Source organism: Ursus americanus, chromosome 2 (assembly GCF_024610735.1).
Source record: "Ursus americanus isolate L20-20 chromosome 2, mUrsAme1.1.p, whole genome shotgun sequence".
Lineage (NCBI taxonomy): Eukaryota > Metazoa > Chordata > Mammalia > Carnivora > Ursidae > Ursus > Ursus americanus.
Genome location: NC_142128.1, coordinates 106,498,998 through 106,521,399, shown reverse-complemented (window position 1 = coordinate 106,521,399; position 22,402 = coordinate 106,498,998). Strand labels below are relative to the sequence as shown.

Here is a 22,402-nt window from a genome sequence, read left to right as displayed (position 1 = left end):
GATGCCATACTGTTTTGATTGCTATAGCTTTGTAGTATAGTTTGAAATCAGAGAGCATGATACTTCCAGCTCTGTTATTCTTTCTCAAGATTGCTTTGGCGATTCAGGATCTTTTGTGGTTCCATACAAATTTTAGAATTATTTACTTTAGTTCTAAGAAAAATGTCATTGGAATTTTGATAGGGATTTCATTAAATCTGTACATTTCTGTGGGTAGTATGGACATTTTAATAATATTCTTCCAGTCCCTGAGCATGGAATATCATTCCATTTATTTGTATCTTTGTCAATTCCTTTCATCAATGTCATAGTTTTCAGTGTACAGATCTTTCCCTCCTTGATTAACTTTATTCCTAGGTATTTTATTGTTTTGATGCAATTTTAAATGAGACTGTTTCCTTAATTTGTCTTTCTGATAACTCATTAGTGTATAGAAATGCCACAAATTTCTGTCTGTTAATTTTGCATGTGGCTACTTTGCTGAATTCATTAATTAGTTCTAGCAGTTTTTTGGTGGAGTCTTTTGGGTTTCCTATATAGGGTATCAAGTCATCTGCAAATAGTGACAGTTTCACTTCTTCCTTTCTGATGGGGATGCACTTTATTTTTCTTGCCTAAATGCCGTGGCTAGGATTTCCAATACCAAATTGAATAACAGTGGTGAAAGTGGACATGTTTATCTTATTCCCAATCTTAGAGAGAAAACTTTCACCTTTTTACCATTGAGTATGATGTTACCCGTGGGTTTGTTACATATGGCTTTTATTATGTTTAGGAACTTTCCCTCTATAGCCACTTTGTCCAGAGCTTTAATAATAAATGGATGTTTAATTTTTTCAAATGCTTTTTCTGCATCTGTTCAGATGATCACTAATGTGATTTTATCTTTCATTTTACTAACATGTATCACATTGAATGATTTGTGGATGTTGAACCATCCTTGCATCCTTAGAATAAATCCCACTTGATCATGGTATATGATCCTTTTAAATTATTGTGGAATTCAGTTTGCTAATATTTTACTAAGGATTTTTGCATCAATGTTCGTCAGTGATATTGGCTGAAATTTTCTTTTCTTTGTCCTGTTTTGGTATCAGGGTAATGCTGGTCTCATAAAATGAGTTTGGGAGTGTTCCATCATCTTCAATTTTGGGGAAGAGTTTGAGGATAGGTAGTAAATCTTTGTATGTTTTGTGGAATTCACCAGTGAAGCCATCTGGCCCTGACCTTTTTTTGTTGAGAGGTTTCTGACTACTGATTTAAAATCCTTACTAGCAATTGGTCTATTTAGATTTTCTATTTATTCATGATTCAATCTAGGAATACTTTATGTTTCTAGGAATTTATCTATTTCTTCTAGTTTGTCAAATTTGTTGGTGTATAATTGTTCATAGCAGTCTCTTATGATCTTTTGTATTTCTGTGGTGTCAGTTGTAATTTCTATTTCATTTCTAAGACTTTTTTCATTAGAGCCCTCTTTTTTCTTGGTTAGTCTAGCTAAAGGTTTGTCAATTTTGTTTATCTTTACAAAGCATTAGCTCTTAGTTTCATTGATCTTTTCTATTTTTTTGCCTCTATTTCATTTATTTCCACTCTTATTTTCATTATTTCCTTCCTTCTACTGATTTGGGCTTTATTTATTCATTTTTTCTAGCTTTGTTAGGTATAAAATTAGATTGTTAATTTGAGATTTTTCTTATTTTCTGAGGTAGGCCTGTATTGCTATGATATTCTCTCTTAGAACTGCTTTTTCTGCATCTTAAATGTTTTGGCATGTCATATTTCTGTTTTCATTTTTCCCCAGGTGTGTTTTTTTTTAATTTCCTCTTTGATTTCTTCAATGAACCATTGGTTGTTCAGTAGCATTTTGTTTAAGCTCCATATTTTTGTCATTTTTCCAGTTTCATCTTATAATTTATTTCTAGTTTCATACTATTGTGGTCGAGAAGATGCTTGATATGATTTTAGTCTTTCTGAATTTTTTGAGACTTATTTTATGGCCTAATATGTGATCTACCCTAAAGGATATTCCATGTGCACTTGAGAAGAATGTGTCCTCTTTTGCTTTTGGATGGAATGTTTTGTATATATTTTATTAATTTCATCTGGCAAAATGTGTCATTTAATGCTGATGTTTCCTTATTAATTTTCTGGTTGGATGATTTACCCATTGAGATAAATGGGGTATTAAAGTCCCCTACTATTATTGTGTTGCTGTCAGTTTCTCCCATTACAACCATTAATGTTTGCTTTATATATTTTGGTGCTCCTATGTTAGGTGCATATATGTTCATAAATGTTATAATTTCTTGTTGGATTAACTTCTTTATCATTGTGTAATACCCTTCTTTGATTTTTATTAGTTTTTATTATATTTTTAATTTTTTTATTAGTCTTTGTTTTAAAGTCTATTTTGTCTGAGTGTATCTTCCCCAACTTTCTTTTTCATTTCATATGTTTGTTGCTATCCTTGGCCACATCCATGGTGCAAGGGTGGGTGGGGCTGGTGCCTAGCCTGGCTGCCACTACAGGATAGTCTTTCAAGAAAAATGATCAAGAAGGGAAGCCAAAAGTGGCTACATTGAGACACAGATTATGCTTCCATCACAGCAAGTTTATTGCAGTGGTGACAATGAGGGCTGTAACATTTTTTTGCTAGGTTCATGAGTAAAGAGTGGATATAACAAGATTTTTCAATATTAGAAACCATTAGGGAATAATATATTTTAGATCATTTGCCAAAATAACAAACAATATAATTCCTATAATTTGACTTCTAGGGCCCTAAAGTAAATTGCTTGACGAAACTGGATCTTTAAGATTACAGATGGAGAATTTTTTTTTAAAGATTTATTTATTTATTTATTAGACAGAGAGAGAGACAGCCAGCGAGAGAGGGAACACAAGCAGGGGGAGTGGGAGAGGAAGAATCAGGCTCCTAGTGGAGATGCCTGATGTGGGGCTCGATCCCATAACGCCGGGATCACGCCCTGAGCCGAAGGCAGACGCTTAACGACTGAGCCACCCAGGCGTCCCCAGATGGAGAATTTTTGAAGTATATCTATATTCAAGTAGAGATCAAAGAACCCCAACCACCAAAAGAATTGTGGGCTGACTTACAATGACAACTGGGGATTGAGTATAAGTTCTTTTTAAGTGGGCTGTCTTGTAGATTATTACTTAGACTTTTAAGGAACTAAGGTGATTGTCAGTAGAAGGAATCACATGCGAAATTCCTTGAATGAAAATTTATTGACTTTAAAACAAAAAGAAGAGAAGGCAAAAGACCAGATCTCAACTAGAGTGGTTAAACAAAAGGCAGCCCCAGAGAGGTGACGTATTTTTTATCCATTTATGTATTTGGCTCGATTATAAGTGCACGTATTTTTAAAGCTGAAAGGTAAAAAAGTAGCGGGGAGCATGAGGTTTAAATCATAATAGTCCTAGTCAAATCATGTAAAGAGAGACTAAAATGAATCCTGGAGCAAGGTCTGTAGTGAAATGAGAAGGAAGGGGCATTCAGCCAAGTACACAGGTAGATGTGCTGACCTTGAACTGATCAATGGGCATTTGCCTTTGACACCAGGGAAAATATGTAATGATGGAAGAGTAAGTTGGTACTTTGGTATGAAGGGTGAGAAGTTGATGCTTGCACCCGAGTGATTTAATTTTCTCAATCCAGGAGGGGGTATGGTAATTTTTCCTAGTATGAAATTGAAAATATGGGTCTCAAGTACAAGAGAAAATTCCAGCTGGGGTTGTAGATCTGGAAGCCATCTGTAGTTATGTGCATGAGGATAAAATCTTCCAGGAGTAATGTGAGGATAAATGTTGAACCTTGGAGGAAAATATTTGGGATGAGCAGAGGGTAACATTCCTTCGAGGGAGCGATGAAGTTTGGAAGGAGGAGCACTCAGAACCCAAGAAAGGCAGGAGTACCAAAGAGCTGAGTACTGAGCAAAGTGTACTGCCATAGCATGTTAGAGACAATACGATGGAAATGACCAGTTAACTCCTAACAAAGTAGATACCTTAGTTAAAGCAGTTTTGGTTATGCTGTGGGAGAGAAAATAAATACAGATTTTTTTTTCTAGAAACTAGAACAGACTTTAGAAATAACAGCCTTCCTCCCTCCTTCCTGTCCCTTTCCTTCTTTCCTTCCTTTCTCCTTGCCTTCTTTACCCTTTTTTAGAATTAAATTTTAAATGAAAGCTATTTGAATATATTTTAAATTAAGAACAAAAAATGGAGTGGGAAAATAGAGGAAAGAAAGAGAATACTGGACAAGATTAGATGCATTCTCCAAGATGGGAAGTAAGGAGAAAAGAATGGTGAGTTGTGGAGAGAGGTAAGTTCTAAAGATGTGGAGAGTCATGCCTGGTGGCCTCTCCATTCTCTGAAGCTGTCTACTAAGTGAACATGGCTGTGGACATGCACTGAAATCTTAAGAAGCGTGGTAAATGCAGGAGACAGCACTGCAGGACAGGAGGAAGGGAGCTAACGTCCAAGGAAACAACAGAAAGAGTTCAGTAACCTCTACAAAAAATGAGGGTATATTACTCTATTATAAAAATGGAAAAGCATCAACACTATAAATTCTGCAAAATACCCATGATTGATGCAATAACATCCATAATGTTCTCTAGAACTTTGTGTCAGACATTAAGCCCCGAAATGATTGACAGACTGCACCTTCTCCAATAAAAAGACTGAAATCTGCTTTATCAAAACTAAAGAAACATTAAACCTCAATAGTTTTCATTTATTTGAAACAAAAAACTTAAAACTAGTAAAAGTCAATAAATAGAGAAAGGAAAGAATTGAAGTAGGATTGTCTAGAAAGTAAAATTTCTTGGCTACACTGACTTTAAACTTAGTTACTCTTATTACCTATAAACGCATATAAAGTGTTCGGGGGTTCAGGCTTCATGTGTCCCCAAATGGCAAGGTCTGTGGCTCTGTCTTGACTCTCTTGATAAAGAGGTTTTTTGTCCTCTTGAGAATGCTTTTTCTTAGCTCTTTCTTGATTTATTATTCCCCTAACAATGTCAACGCATTAAATTGGAACTAACATAAAGCAACTTCCTTAAGTTCAGTAACCTGGGGAAAAGTTCACAAGAGTATGGAATCATTGAATTATTCTTCCATCCACAGCTGTACTAAGGACACATAAAGACTTTTTAGAACAGAGTTGGGTAGCTAGCATATCAATTAATATTACCTATTTATAAAATATTAAATTCAGTGAAGTACTACGTGTATGTGTCTCTCCCAAAATGAATCTGAAACTTGGCACACTGGTGAAAAATGCTTTGAAACATCTCTCAAATGAACAATTTTTAGATATTACATTTTAGAAATGAAATAACAGTATCAGATAATTGGCAGCAAAGTCATTTTCCCAAGTACTGATGCCAAGCACAGGGCAGACATCCATTATGGGTTGATGTAGATCAAAAGGGGTGAGACACCATCTCATGCTTATAGAATTTCAGAATTAGAGACATTTGGAAGGGAAAAGTTAGCATCATTTGCCATGTCCAAGCCAAGCCATGTGCACGGAGCTGCTTTTCTGCACTAGCCAGGCCCTAGTCATCCGTCCTTATTTACCACCCCCTCTGGATTTCTGACAACAGCCGATGCATGCAGAATTAGTCAAAACTACATGCCTCACTCCAGTTACAACAAAGGCTGACTTAGGCTCTTTCTATTTGGTCACAAGTCTCTGTATTCACCTGGCAAGCCAGAATTCGTCCCCCTCTCCGGATGAGCGTGCATGAGTGAACCATCTAAAAGTACTTAGAAAAAAAAATATTTGTCTACTACTTCTACGGAAGGGAGGAGCCAAACATCTCTCTTTTCCTGGACCCCCACCCAAAGCCCTAGTTTTCTCCCGTTAGACCTTACCACTTTCTCTGGTTGCTTGGAACACCAGGCTCTTTAACAAAAGAAATTTATGAATTGATGCATGGTTTTAAAAACATACTTGAGCACTTCCAGGACTTTGAAAGACCTCTTGAAATAATGGATTCAGACTCCCTGGAACACATAATCCATGTACACATGGTGAAGAAATGACTTGGAGCTAACAGTAGGCTTTAGAGGGTAGAAGGAGGAAAAGGGCAATTGACTCGTCATGTTAAACTCTGTGTAACACGGATGAAGTGGAGATCTTAGACTGCAATGTTATTGTAAATTTTCCAGTAATCCAGATTTCTGAATTGCAAATACTGGAAACCAGTTCTGCCTTCCTGCTTCACACTGACAGTGACACTTCGCTTGCCCACATCAGAGATCTTGTGGCTTTTGATTCATTCAGTTGTTGATGCCTCCTCTTTTGTTTTCTCAAAATGTCAATATTTGTTCTGTCTGCATCCTAATTGCTAGTCTTGGTGTCTTACTGTGTATGAGGGTTGTGGTCACTCAGCTGTCTCAGGATCCCTTGCTATGTGCTGGGATTTCACGTCTTAGGATATTAGCTTGGCAAAGCTGTCAGCTACCCTGTTCCATGCCTCTGACTAAACTGCAGTTATGTCTCTAATTGAAAGCCAAAATTATTTTATTCCTCTCTACAGAGAGGAAACCCAGAACTATTATTCTGTACACACACCAAACCACAGGAGCCTGGGTGAGGGTCTGTAATGACAGGGCCTCCTACACAGCACATTTGCAAGCTTTCTACTAATTACCTTAATTTTCTTTGTCTAGACTAACTTATTGCATTGAAGAGCTCCTTTTCTAAAGGGGTGGGGTTAGGGTAAAAGGGACATCGTTAGTCCTTCAATTCCTGCCAAGTAAAGAGGAGAGAAAAACATGAATAGAACCAAGAAAACAAATAAAACAGAATGAGAAGATTAGCCCTTGAGTGGGCCGTTTCCTAGAGCACATGCTGGTTTAAAATTGATCCGGGAGATTGTGATCTAGTAAGACCAGAATCTCTACCCTTACAGCAGAAAACACATTAAGCAAAATATAACCCAAAGAAGAAAGGTGTTTCATAAGAGAAGACGGTCACTAAGCAGGGAAATGACACTCGTCAGTGTGTTCCCTAGATCACCAGCAATAATGAAAATCCTTCTGTTTTGTTCTTCGGCTTTCACAACATTTCCTTAGTTTGTCTTTTCAGATTGAAAGAAAATGGGCTTGTGCGGAATAACCTGGCTTCTCTGGCTCATGCTTGTGGTGAACACTAAGAAAGGCTGCAGTTCAGCTATAAGCCATTTTGAAAACCTTTTCCTTGGAGAAAGGCATTGGATCAGTTCACATAACAGCAGGCTGCATTTTCACTGTTCTTAAAAGCTAGAGATGAAAACAAATGTTGGTACAGACTGTATGGCTTTAAGGCGAGAGAGAGGAGCACCAAAGGTGGATTGAAAGACCGAAGGGCAAGGCTGGCCCCTCCTGGGCTGCAGCTGCCCCTTTGGTTGCCAGCAGGCCAAGGCCATGGGAACTCTGGTCCTGGCTGGGAGCCCGAGAAGCTCCTCTCCTGTCGGACAGTCTCTTTAGCCAAATTCTCAAGCCCCTGCTGGTTAACTCACTTCCCACCTCTCTTCTGTTGGGAACATTACATTTATTTCCATTTGCCATATTCAAAGACTTACTGGTTTCCTAGGATGTGATGATGGGTTTCATTTTATTGCTCTCGTGTGTCTCGATTAGGTTGCCCTTGATTGATCTACTTTTGAGTTTGGTTAAATTAACTCTCAGCAGGCCAAAAATTCAGGAGTATTATTATTATTATTATTTATTATTATTTTGCCTCTGCATACATTGTGTGTAATAAAGAAGTTTCCTGGATTAAATATTGAGCTTCTGTTTCTAAATCCAAGGGAACCATTGAGGCAAAGATTACGAAGGTCCCAAAATGTGTCTTGTGTCACTGGCCCCAGGGTGGGCGTAAATAATCCGAACCGGGGAGCACACACTTGGAAGCGAGCGTGCTGCCATGTCTTCAGCACTCATTTATCCGCGTCATTGCTCTGAGCCCTGTTTCTGGGACAGGTAATTACATATTGATTAGACCAGTGGTTTTCAGCCAGGCATGACTCTGCTCCCCAGGGGATATCTGTCAACCTCGGGAGTCCTTTTTGGTTGTTACTGCTGGGGAGTGGAGTGGTACTGGAACCTAGAGGGTGGAGGCTAAATGGTAAACATCCCGCAGGGCTCAGGACAGTGTTCCCCAAGAAAGAATTATCTTGTCCTTGATGTCAATAGCATCGAGACTGAGAAATCGCGAATTAGATTGACAACTTGCTGCTCCATCCCATCTCTAGAGCTTCCCTGTCCACTCAACAGCAACAGATTCAGCACCTTACCTTCTTAGGAGCCCATACATTTTTCTTCTAATGCTGGATAACTCTTTGGATTTTTTCACTCAGTTTTAAAAGAATTGGAATCATATGAAGCTGTGGCATAAGAAGATTAAAGCCAAGCCCATCTGACATAAAACTTTGCTTATGCTTCTGATTTGGGAGAAAGGTGTCATAATTTTCTGTGCTCCATAGATTTGTATCTAGATTTTTTTTTTCTAGTAAGTTGAAGTTCTTACAAAATTATTCACTACCTCTGAGGAAGAAAAAGCTCCTTTCACTTATACAAATTCTATGAAATCCCTTCCAAAATTCACCTTCTTTTTGAAGCCTTTCACTTTCCTTCCTACACATTCTCAAGATCTCATTAAAGCATTAATTCCTCTATGAAGCATCCCTAAATGTCCCAGGCTGAATTTTCTAGATCGCTCTATTTTGATTACTTGTCTGCAATTTTATCTCGCCCACCAGATTACGAATTACCTAAGTTTGGGGCCAAGCTTGCTTCATGTTAGGATGACTCCACAGCCCAGCAGCGTAAATGGAGAAAGTGCTCTGTAAGATGTGTCAGATAATGAGTCCAGAAATTACCACAAATATTTCATGTCAGTTTTAGAGACAAAGTACACCTTTAAAAAAATATTTGACATAAACAGAAAATATGTCATCAAAGGTAACTTGCTATAACACTAAACCTACCTTGACATTGATCTTTCATGGGAATAACTAAGTAATTACATTTCAAAAGGGGTTGACACATAGGCCTAGCACTATTTCTGAAATTTGATACATTAAGAGAAATACCATATGTAATATGGGACTATTATAATTTAAAAAGCATATTACATGCTTTCTTATGGAAACAAGAGTAGAACTAAGGTGGCCCATATATTCAAAAGACTCCAACTGTGACTCAGAGAACTCTTTATATCAATGATGGCTACGTGTTTTCTATTATTATAAGAAAAATGTTTCCACTCCTATTTTTTAAGGCATTTTCAAGTTCATCTATACCCCTTCAAACATCTCTTTTACTTCATTTTATGATCTTTGCAGTTTGAAATACGTGTGCTTGGTATCCTGAATGCTATACTCTATTCCCTTTTCCCTTCTCAACTGCCAGTGTTGTTTTATCTCTGATTTGTGTATGTGTTGTAAGGAACTAAACTATCACACCTTTCTGGATCTTCTCATCCTCCAGCCCATGAAAAGTTACACAATTCTCGAAATTCAAAATTTAACATTACCCACGCCAATTTGTTTCATAAAGATGACACTGAATAGTATATGTTACTAAAATATAAAACATCCAGGACATGAATGTTTTGCATACAACTAAACAAAAAACTTTTGGTAGTTAATTAATTAACCAAGTAACTTATTAATTAGTTATCATTTAAGCCCAAATAAATGACATTTAAAACAAAACTAACAACTCCCAACTTCTACCCCATTTCTTCACAGTTGTGTCCAATTTCTCTAGGAAGACTATTTCATTTTCATCATTTGCCCACTTTATGCGTGGCTCACAAGACCGCTCCCTGCCAGATCTAAAAGGTAGGGACACATGCATGTGTCTTTACAAGATTGTATCTCCCTAAGGGGAAGGTTATCACATTTGTCTTGCCCTCCCACATACCTACCATGGAGTTTTGCACAGAACTCACTGAGTTCGGTGGAGGTATGCACTACAGAGAAGCCTACGAACAATACTCTTGCATTTGTGCTTCAAAGGTATGCCTCCTTCTCAGAATCTGTAAAATGTACTGCAACGTGTTGACCCTGTCCATGGTATCTTTTGGGAATGAGAGAGAAAATACAATTTTTATTTCACTGTAAAAAGTAGTTGTCAACTCATAAGTATTAACCACTTGCCTTGTCTGCTTGATGTTTTTAAGGCCCATTTTAAATGTCAGGAACACAAAAAAGTAACTTGTCCTTTGTGGCCTTATAATACAGTTAGGAAGGTAGATTGCATATATACACGTGAAAAAAATACATAGTGATATCGGATATCGTGTTGAAATTGCAGATGGAAGGAAAGAAATAGTGTTACCAGAGCTCATATGAGAAAGAAGACACTGAAGACTGAGGTGCCTGTTGATGGCTTAATGGGGGAGGTGGAAATTGGCCTGACCTTAAAATGAAGAGAGGGATTTAAAGGGCAGAGGATGATGAAGGGTATTCTTGCTAAGAAGTGTGAAGAAATGCCTTGGAAGCCAGAATGTATACGGCATGGTTACAAGGGAGAGATGGGAGAGGAATATTTTGATGTGAAAGAAGGTTAGGCACATTGATGGAGGCAAGGGAGACAAAAGCAAAAATGAACTATTGGGACCTCATCAAGATAACAAGCTTCTGCACAGTGAAGGAAACAGTCCACAAAACTAAAAGGCAGCCTACAGAATGGGAGAAGATATTCGCAAATGACATATCTGATAAAGAGTTAGTATCCAAAATCTATAAAGTACTTATCAAACTCAACACCCCAAAATTAAATAATCCAGTTAAGAAATGGGCAGAAGACCTGAATAAACACTTTTCCAAAGAAGACATCCAGATGGCTAGCAGACACATACAAAGACACTCAACATCACTCAGCATCAGGGAAATGCAAATCAAAACCACAATGAGATACCACCTCACACTGAGTCAGAATGGCTAAAATTAACAACACACAGGAAACGACAGATGTTGGCAAGGATGCAGAGAAAGGGGAACCCTCTTACACTGTTGGTTGGAATGCTAACTGGAAAACAGTATGAAGATTCCTCAAAAAGTTAAATATAGAACTACCCCACAATCTAGCAATTACACTACTAGATATTTACCCCAAAGGATGCAACAATACAGATTCAAAGGGGTATAGGCACCCCAATGTTCATAGCAGCATTATCAACAATAGCCTAACTATGGAAAGAGCCCAAACATCTATCGACTGATGAATAGGTAAAGAAGATGTGGTATATAGATACAATGGAATATTACTCAGCCATCAAAAAGAATGAACTCTTGCCATTTGCAATGACATGGATTGTGCTAGAGCATATTATGCTAAATGAAATCAGTCCATCAGACAAAGACAAATACCGTACGATTTCACTCCTATGGAATTTAGGAAACAAAACATAAGGGGCAAAAAGAGAAGCAAACCATAAGACTCTTAACAATAGAGAACAAACTGAGGCTTGATGGAGGAAGGTGGGTGGGGGATGGGCTAAATGGATGATATGTGTTAAGGCAGGCACTTGTTATGATGAGTACTGAAATCAATATTACACTATATGTTAACTAACTAGAATTTAAATAAAAATTCAGAAGAAAAAAAAGGTTAGGAAGGGGCCTCTGAGCAGACAGAGTGGAGCATTCAAATTACGGAATGTCAGATGTGAAACAAAGGAAGTTAGACTGGTCTCGATAACTGAAAAGCCCTTTAACAGAGTAGTGAGTGCATGAAGAGGTGTTTTCGGAGGATTAATATGGCACTTAAAGGAAAATTCTGGGAACAGAAGTCTTTTGGGGAAAACTATAATCATCTACTTACCATATTAAAAAACCACCAAGAAGAAGTCAAGCTTCAGCACAGTAAATGCTGACTGACCAGTTATTGAATAATGAGTAAACAGATGTGAGAATCACAAATATATTATCTGATAGAGAAAGAGAAGGGAATGTTAAATCACTGTAAAGGAAGATATTTATGTTTATGTAAAAAACACAGAAATAGGATTTAGGCTCTTCAAACTTATAAAATATCTAAGATTTTCTTCTGAAATTTCCAAATCTTCCCCAATTGCTCAGATTTAATTTCTCAGTCATAGTCCTTAGAACTTTGCATGTAGTTCTCTTAAAGCTCTTATACTCTGGTGTGTATTGTATTATTTTTCATACAAGATTCAAAAGCTCTGGGAGGTGCCTGGGTGGCTCAGTCGTTAAGCGTCTGCCTTCGGCTCAGGTCATGATCCCAGGGTTCTGGGATCGAGCCTCACATCGGGCTCCCCTGTTTGGCGGGAAGCCTGCTTCTCCCTCTCCCACTCCCCCTGCTTGTGTTTCCTTTCTCGCTCGCTCTCTCTCTCTGTCAAAAAAATAAAATCTTAAGAAAAAAAAAAAAAGTCTGCCTTCAGCTCAGGTCATGATCTCAGGGTCCTGGGATCAAGCCCCACATCTGAGCAGATTTACAAGGTAAAGAATCAGTAGGGAGTAAAAGATTAAAGATGCAATAGGAAATAATGTGCATTAGAGCATCAGAAAGTTCAGGAGGATACGGGATTTATAGGACAGAGATGGCTACAAGGGGGACTAGCCTTGTGAAAGAGGAAGTACAGCTCTTTCTCTGAGATAAGATGGAAGAAAATAGGTCCAGCAAGCTACGAATACGTGCACTGAGCCTCTGCAAAAGATGTGGCTCAGTCATGTAGAGGTAGCAAGGAATAAAACAGAAGGTAGAGTTCCATTTATGGAAAGAAGTGAGGCCATCAGAAGGGTAGAATTCTGAGAGCAGCCCGTGGAAGCAAGATAAAACATGATTATGGGGCAAACTTAAACCACGAGGACCCTGTGAGCTTACAAATTAATAAGTTCTAAACTCATGGCACAATTTCCAGCTTTCTCTAGCAACTCTCTGAAGACTGAGTGAACGTGGGTGTGACTCAGGATGGGGGGCAGCATAACCAAAGGCCCCATGAGATTGGTGTGGGAGGTTGGGGAGTAAGAGGAAATGGAGTAAGGCCAAGCATAGCATTAACTCAAAAGCTAGAAAGGATCACTTTCTGTTAAAAATGAAAGATGGAAATAGAATTCTATTAAATAGTGTCAACACCCAGTTTCTAATCTTTAATTTTCTTGTTTTATAATAGTATTTCCTTTTTCCATATTTACATTGTAGACTTATCTGTTGGGTCACTCTGAAAAGATTTTAATGATACTTTTGTTATATGCTAATTAAAATGGTTTCCATTGCGTATTGCAATATTTTGAATGATTGAAAGCAAATATTGTGCTGACATATGCAATAAATGGTTTTCAAACATTCCCAGACTATATTCTTTAAATTAGGTCTTTCATATATTTGGGCATATTGCAACTACTATGGCAAGACCATGAAGATGAATTGGAATGGAAACTTAGAATTTAAAAGGAATACTGATTTTGAAAAAAAATTCTTCTATGGCCAAAAGAACCTACTTAAAGTGTTCTATAATGGGCTAAATATTACAGAATGTTCCTTAATTTGATTTATTCTGTTGTATTCTGAACTTGGGCTGGTTTCTCATCTTCCCCATGCTTTCAGTGGAGCTGATCCAAGCACAGAGTCTTCTTCAACGTTGGAAGAGACTTTGCATTTGGATCTTATCCACAAGGATTCGAAGTTAGATGAAACATTGGTTCTTGGGAATGAAATGCCTGTGGATCTTAATTCCCTGACATCTGAAAAAAAATGTGGTTGATTTCTGTTGAGATATGAGTTCATATTTTGAGTTACTGTGGTCTGATTGTCATTAAACATTTTTTTAATCAATTGAATGAGGTGCAAAGTATAAGCACAAATAAGAATAAAAAAAACCCACATAGAAATAAGATCTGCTTCTTTTCTTTCTTTTTCCCTCCTTGAATGCTGAGTTCAGATTAGTTGAGGCTATTGAAGGGAAATATTTGTTGAATTAATAGAAACAGGAGGAAGAATCATAGCTTCTTAGAGCCAGAAGGGATCCTACAGATTATGCCACCATTTCTTATGAATTTTGTAGCTCAGGAGAACTGCGACCACTGAGATAACATGATGTGTTAGGGTTACACACCTGTTTAGTGCATAATCCAGGACTAGATGCCAGAACTTTTGGTTTAGTTAACACTTTCCATTGCACCATGCTGCCTCTTATGCGTTCTTCTTAACCCAACTAATTCATTAACTGGGTGACTTTCTATGGAGAGCATAGATTTTTCTTATAGCGATAACATTAGGATTCTAGGGTATTAGTACTATGTGATATCTAATTTAGTTCTCTGCCTTCAACAATCAGCTGCATTTAAAGTACTCAACTAATTTTTAGTAGTTATCTTTGAAAGTGATTTTGGTTTTTAGTAGCCTTCATTTAAAAAAAAATACTTCAGTTTTTCAGAGTAGTTTTAGGTTTACAAAAAGAATTGAGAGGAAGGTGGAGCGATCCCGCGTTTGCTACCTGTCCCCACACAGGCATAGTCTCTCTCATTATCACTCATCGGAATCAAGGATGAGCCTACATTGACACGTCATAATCACCAAAGTCCATAGTTTACCATAAGGTTCAGTCTTGGTGTTGTAAATTGTATGGGTTTGGACAAATGTGTAATGATGTGATTCTATTACTATAATATCATACAGACTATTTTCAGTGCCCTAAAAATCCTCTGGCTCTGCCTGTTTATGCCCCCACCCCCACCCTTCACTGGCACCCACTGATCTCGTTGTTGTCTTCCTGGTTTGTGTTTTTCAGATTGTCATATAGATGGAACCATATAGTATGAAGCCTTCTTAGTTTGGCTTCTTTCACTTCATAGTGTGCATTAAGATTCCTCTTCATGCCTTTTAATGGCCTGATAGCTCATTTCTTGTCAGTGCTGAGTAACACATAATACACAGTAATACATCGGTATTGTTATCTGTAGATGTACCACAGTTTATCCATCCACTCAAGCACTGAAGGACATCTCGATTGCCTCCACGTTTTGGCAACTATGAATAAAGCTAGTATAAACATACTTGTGCAGGTTTTTGTGTGGATATAACTTTTCAATTCCTTTGGATAAATACCAAGGAGTGTAATTGCTGGATTATAAGGTATGTTAGATTTTGTAAGAAACTGCTAAGCTTGGGGCACCTGGGTGGCTCAGTCATTAAGCATCTGCCTTCGGCTCAGGTCATGATCCCTGAGTCCTGGGATCGAGCCCCGCATCAAGCTCCCTGTTTGGCGGGAAGCCTTCTTCTCCCTCTCCCACTCCCCCTGCTTGTGTTCCCTGTCTCACTGCCTCTCTGTCAAATAAATAAATAAAATCTGAAAGAAAGAAAGAAAGAAAGAAAGAAAGAAAGAAAGAAAGAAAGAAAGAAAGAAAGAAAGAAAGAGAAACTGCCAAGCTGTGCCATTTTGCATTCCCACCAGCAATAAATGAGAGTTCTGTCGCTCCACACCCTCGCCAGCTCTTGGTATCATCAGTGTTCTGGATTTTGCCCATTCTGATAGTTGTGTGTATCTTTTTATGGTTTTCATTTGCGTTTCCTTGATGATATATGGTGTGCAGCATCTTTTCATGTGTTTATTTGCCATTTGTGTATCTTCTTGACAGTAGACTTTATTTTTAAAAAATGTATTTCTCCATGTGGAAAGGCAGTTTTTGGTGGTGCATCGAGAGCCCTGGGGCAGGCATGAGTAGATGTGGTCTTACATGGATCTGCTGAGCACCAGCTGTGGGACGCAAGACCCTCTTCACTGGCTGTAAATACAGTGACGAAGTTCTTGTATCCTGCTTTGATGCAGGGATGACTCTTACATGTTATATTTGAAAGTTCTTGAAAAATGCATATTCAAACTGATATAACATTAACTAAAACATCCTTTCCTAATTATTAAGTTCTTCTCTTAGTAGTGTTCCATGGATATTAAGAGTCACATTCTATATATTGAAGATTCTTAAGCTCATTTTAAACATTTCTCCTCTATCATTTGCATTTCTTGTGTAAGTACTTGGAAAATATCTTATAAGAAAGAAATTCAGTGGTATTTCTTCAAGAGACTCTGTATGGGGAATTGTACATGGCAACCTGGTTTCAGCATTCTGAGGTGCCAGATATTAGAATATTAGAAGTCTGTGGGAAATCACGGAGGCTTTCAAGGGTCTGTATCCTGACCACTGAGCCAGAGACCCTGAATCAAAATCTTGTCATTTGTGACACCGTGGATGGACCTGGAGGGAATTATGCTAAGTGACATAAATCAGACAGAGAAGGACAAATACTGTATGATCTCACTTACGTGTGGAATCTAAAAAGACCGAAGTCATAGAAGCAGAGGTGGGGGTGGAGGTGGCAGGGGTGGAGGGGTAAAGGGCTGGAGGAATTTGGCAAGGTGGCCAAAAGGCACAAATTTCTAGTAATAAGATAATTAAGTTCTGGGGAGAAAATGTGCAACATGATGACTATAATTAATAATGTATATTTGGAAGTTTCTAAGAGAATAGATCTTAAAAGTTCTCATCACAAGGGGGCGCCTGGGTGGCTCAGTCAGTTACGCATCTGCCTTAGGCTCAGGTCATGATCCCAGAGTCCCAGGGTCCGAGGGTCCCAGGGAGCCCGCTTCTCCCTTTCCCCCTCCCCGCCCCCCTCCCTCTCTCTCAAATAAAATAAAATAAATAAAATCTTTATTAAAAAAGCTCATCACAAGCGAAAAACTTGTAACTACACAGGTCACGAATGTTAACTACTTGTGGGAATTATTTTATAATACACATAAAATCGTTATGTTTTACACCTTAAGCCTACACAATATAAAAGTAAAGGGACTTTCCATCTTGACCATGATATGGCTTGAAAGGAGAATCTAACCTGACTGTGGGAGGCTAAACTATTTTTCAGTTCTCTTGCAGTTGGGATGTATGCAGCTTTCAGGACCACAGGGCAAACGACACATCCAATTTTTATTGTCATTTTCCCATTCTCTAGGAGTTAAATTACATTTTTCTTTTGATGTCTTCTCTAGGGCTCTTGACATACCTGCCAACCTGTCAGATGTGTAAAAATCTCCTAAATTCAACATGAAATATGGACATTGACACAATCTGACAGGACCACACATTTAATTAGACACGAGTTCCCAATTAGCAATCATAAACGAGATCACACACTTTAAACAGTTAACACTTCGTGTGTGATGTGGTGTGAGATCTCAGGCTTGCCACCGTTGACTTACACAGTGAATTCTTTTGAGACCAATGGAAATGAAATATATATGGAGAAGTATAAAAAATGCTGTGCACGTGTCTATAAATAATATAAAGCAGAATTCATATTCCTCAATTGGATAACATCTGAATTCTTAATCTTTACAGAGCTCGGTTTTCTTAATTTCCCTCCTAAATTTCCATGGAAAATACTCCACAGATTTATAGAGAATGTGAATCTGCTTTAGAATACACTGCCCTAGAAGAAAAAAGTGAACAAGAAAAACAAATTTCAGATATGGGTGGATGAACTCTTATCCAAGAGTGAATAATCAGCCCTGGTTGAAGGGCTTGCCAGTGTCCCATGAGTCTAGAAGGTCCCCAGTCTCTGGAGTTGCTTGAATCATCGACTCCAGACTTGGATGCTAAATGCATTAATGCCTTGTCTTCTTTTTTGCATCATTTCTTTCTTCTTGATCCTGGAAGGAAACAGTGACCTATGATCTATCACTTTCCAGTTTTTTTGGACCAGTCAGCACCTCTTCCTCAAATACCACTTATGACCCCAGCAGTAGATGTTCTTTGCAACTAGCTAGGAATAGCTTCTAGAACAGAGGACTATCGCTGCCTTGCATAAATGGGACTATTAACCTCATGCCACTCTGCCTACAAATTCAGGAAAGCCACATAATACAATAAAATGAACTTGTGAGTTGGAAGTTTAAAAATTCATTTATTCCAATTCAAATTAAAGGGAGAAAAAGAAATGTGTTCACCTGAGTTTTACTTTGCAAATGAGGAAGGTAGAGAATTTTTAAAAAATTTCCTCTAACCTGAGTCTTCAAAGTCACTTGGCACATGAGTTACAGAGTTAGAATTAAATGCATAAAGTGGGAAAAATCTAAAGAAAAATTACACGTTAGGGAAGCTGTCTTTTAGGTGTTTTATTGTTTTTCTCTTTGAAGTCACTCTCCGAAATCCTTCTTTCCAAAAAGTAGAACTTATTGGACATCTGGAGTTGCACTCTGCAGAAATCCTTCTTGGATCTTAAACTTCGGATAAACAAACAAACAAAACATGAATCCCTATCTGATCCTGCTATCATCTTCCCTTCCCTTTTCCAAATAAAAACCAACCTGCCCAGGTCCCTTTGGGTTAGATCATTCCCTTCTGCTAGGGGTGTCTGTCTTGGTAACACATTCAGATTTTCCAAAATAATTCCCTGGCAATTAAAAAAACAAAACAAAACAAACATGAGAATTTAGTGACTCTGGAAGAGCAGTGGGGATGATACAAAAGATTGAATGAATTAATAAAATAATGAATGAACACATTCAACACATATTTATTGATCACCTATATTCTAGGCACTGGAACTACTAAAAAGAGCAAAGCGTACGTGGCTCGTGGATGCAGGGTCCAATAATGCCAGGATGCGCACAGGACTGCTCGGCCCTGACCAGCCCGTGGAAGTTAAAGATCACTGCCTCCGCCACCAGTCACATGAACAATTCTCTGGCACTGTGCATCTCATCCGAGGTCGATCATCTCGTGCCTCTTGTTACAATGATTTACGAACATGTTTCAGCCCTGATTCTTCTTTCACTTGATTTTAAGTTCTTTTTTGGATCTTATTTGTCTTTGTATCCCTTACAATAACTACCAAAGTGTATTACAAATAACCCCAGAGGATATTCTTAAAAATTTCATGGGTTTTCTTCTGGGTCAGAACAGTGATCAAAAACAAATAGAAGGCAGAATTTTTTTCTTTTACCTTTTTTCTTTTTCTTTTTTGAAAATGAGGATACTTACATTCTACTCTCTCAGCAAATGTCAATTATACAATACAGTGCTACCAACTGTAATCACCATGTTACGTATTCAGTCTTCAGATCTTATTTATCTTATCACAAAATCCTTGTACCCTTTTACCAACCTCTTTCCATTTCCCCCGCTCTCCAGCCCCTGGCAACCACCATTCTACTCTTTCTACGGGTTGAACATTCTTTTAAATACTCCACATTATTTGTCTTTGCTGGCTTATTCCACTTAGCATAATGCCCTCCAGGTTCATCCAGTTTGCTGCCAATAGCAGCATTTCCTTCTTTTTAAAGGCTGAAAAGATTCTGCTGTGTATTCATACACCATGTCTCTTTATCCATTCATCTGCTGACCAACACTTAGGCCGAGATGAGCGTGTGATTTTTATCCTTCGTTTTGTTAACGTGGCACATCACATGTATTGGTTTGTGTGTGTGAACCATCCTTGCATCCAGGAGTAAACCCACTCGCTTTTAATGTACGGTTACATCTGGTTTGCTGAAGGTTTGTTGAGGATTTTTGCATCTATGTTCATTAGGGATATTAGCCTATAAATTTCTAGAAAAAGTATATATTTAATTTGGAAGCTTTCAGCAGCTAAACTTAAAGTTCATACTTTACAAATCCCTCGTTAATGTCAAAAGAAAACTAAGGACTGTCGATAATCACTGAATAAGCTGAAAGTTTTCATGCTCTTTAATTTTCAGATATTACATAATATCTACTTAAATCTGACAGTCCTTTTGGTAGAATCCTAAGAATTTTCAGACTTCAGCCCATGATTGCTAGACAGAAAAACTGGTAAATACACAAATGTTGCATTAGTTCAGAGTACTGAAATTTATTCCAGAATGGTACCTCCAGGGACACAGGCTACGGTGTGATAATGTTTTTTCATAGAGCCTACATTATTGGTTGCAGTACAGACAGCTCCTGACCACAGCTGAACTATCCGAGTAAGCACTCATTTCCATGGGTAATTGTTGACAAGGACAGACACATTTGCATAGGCAGAGCACCAGTGATTATTAAATTGCTATAAAAATTGCCATTTTACGCTGTTACAGAAAACAGAACTGGTATTTAAGTTTCACAGTTTGCATACTGGAATTCATGTATTATTCACAGTTTTATCTCATTTCTATAATTACGGCATATTTTCCATTTTGGAATTTGAGTTGGCATATCTTGTCCCCTTCCTCCCTCTTCTCTCCATTAGTTATGCTAATATGCTAATGTTAAGAATCAACCATAATCGAAGAATTTTGACCATATAATTGGGAGGCCATATTTCATCATTTTGAATAATGCAGAATTTGGGGCAGATGGAATTATATTCAAGTCCTGGCTTCACTGCTTTGGTTCCACATCTATAATGATGGGTTGTCACAAGGACCGAGTGCAGTTAATATGTACAAAGCATACCGCACGGGGCCTGCCACAAAGTGCAAGCATTAGAAATAGCTATAGTTATTGACAATGTGAAAATGCGTACATGTTGGTTTTTAAAGTGTTGTAAATAATTTAAATATTTCTTAAAAATAAAAATGATTAGGACCAAGATAAATCAGAGATGAATGATGTAAGATGAAACAGTAACAGGGGCGCCTGGGTAGCTCAGTCGTTAAGCGTCTGCCTTTGGCTCAGGGCGTGATCCGGTGTTAAGGGATGGAGCCCCACGTCAGGCTCCCTGCTCCGCTGGGAGCCTGCTTCTCCCTCTCCCACTCCCCTGCTGTGTTCCCTCTCTTGCCGGCTGTCTCTCTGTCAGATAAATTTTAAAAATCTTAAAAAAGAAAAAAGAAACAGTAACAGTAAGAGTGTTTGATATGCCCTCCTAGTGTCTCTGAGGATAGAAAAGAAAGCTGTCCATACACTAGAATTGAGTGTATACACCAGGGATGTTGATGTCACCCGTACTTTGGATGTAGATGACGTGTGCCGGAGAAATTTATCAGCAGATCAAGCGATAAGTGTAAAATAGACCTTCAATGATTTGAGTTTAAGATACTTGTACTGGGAAGATATTCAAAGTATGTTCTTCATTAAGTGTTCACCCCAGCTATCCTTGGAGAATAGCATGATTTGAAACAGATGCAAAAACTGCAGTTAATTAATAATTCCCACAGAGTAGATAGATTTTAATTGCCGGGATATTTTAGTCACCTTTGATTTAATAGCCCTTGGTTTTTCTTTTCTCTGTCAAATTTATTTTTCTAAGGTGGGACAAAAATTAGCTTTCTGACACCTCCTTAAAGTTTATAAGAGTTTCTAGTAGAGCATATCCTAAACATGTTTTTTCAGTAAATACTTGTTGCAAATGATGAGGGACCAAGTCTACTTTTTTAAATATCTTATGTACTTGAGAGAGAGAGTGAGAACATGAGTGGGGTGAGGGGCAGAGGGAGAAGCAGAGTCCCTGCTGAGCAGGGAGCCCTATGCTGGGCTCCATCCCAGGACTCCAGGATCATGACCTGAGTCAAAGGCAGATGCTTAACTGACTGAGCCACCCAGGCGCCTGAGGGATTGATGTTAGTCATCATTTATTAACAAGCTCCATTTTTCTCTGTCATTGGATTCTAATATCTATAAGAGGCTTTATATAATATATTCATTTAAGTCATATTTGATATTTGAAAATTGAATAAATCTTCAGTCGATGTTATAAATCAGATCAAATTTTAATAAAATCTTTAAAATTTTTCTTTGCAAATGCTGGAATATGAAATCTCCGACAATTTCTGGCTATTTTGCCAAGCAATAAAAATCAAAGTGGGTCTTTATTTAAAGCCAGCAAGTTGAACATACACAAAGCCTGCCACTGCCTCCCAAAATAGCTGCTTAAATGACAGGATATTAAGAAAGGGAGAAAGGTATCAGGTTAAAAAAAGAGATAGGAGTCAAAATGGATATATATCCAAGTAGAAGAACAGACAACAGCAACAAGATTTTGGAGGCTGCAAGGATGGGGGTTGGTAATTCTCTAAAGACCATAAGCCAGCAGGGAGGCAGTCAAAGAGTAACTGAGTACAGAAGGAATCTCACAAATAGGGGTGAGTTGGGGGCTAAAAACAGGAAAGTTGGTTAAAGGTCTGTTTACGACAGAATCAAACTTCAGCACCTCTACCGCTCTATGTGGAAGGAGATCATCTTACCCGAGTGTGATGTGTATTTATTTTCTGAACATACACATGTGCATACGTACATTCTTTCTTTGGAGGTAGTCAAAGCAGAAGGTCTCTGGACAATAGGACACCACTCAAAAGTGAGGACACTTGCTAAAAGGAGGGTGATTGAGTGAATGTTGGAATAGGAAGTCCCCAGACATCTTCAGGTTTATACCAGGTTTATACCTCCCAGCCAGG

The 22,402-nt window shown here is 38.1% G+C and overlaps 1 protein-coding gene and 1 non-coding gene across 2 annotated transcripts in view; one reads left to right on the top strand and one right to left on the bottom strand.

The window, feature by feature from the left end:
• The window catches only part of GREM2 (gremlin 2, DAN family BMP antagonist), a 104,684-nt gene that overhangs the window by 37,779 nt on the left and 44,503 nt on the right, over positions 1 to 22,402 (bottom strand). The gene's annotated exons all lie outside the window — the stretch shown is intronic.
• On the top strand, positions 2,521 to 2,650 carry LOC123792668 (small nucleolar RNA SNORA1). Its single transcript, XR_006779752.1, has one exon. It is a non-coding gene; the product is annotated as a small nucleolar RNA SNORA1 (small nucleolar RNA).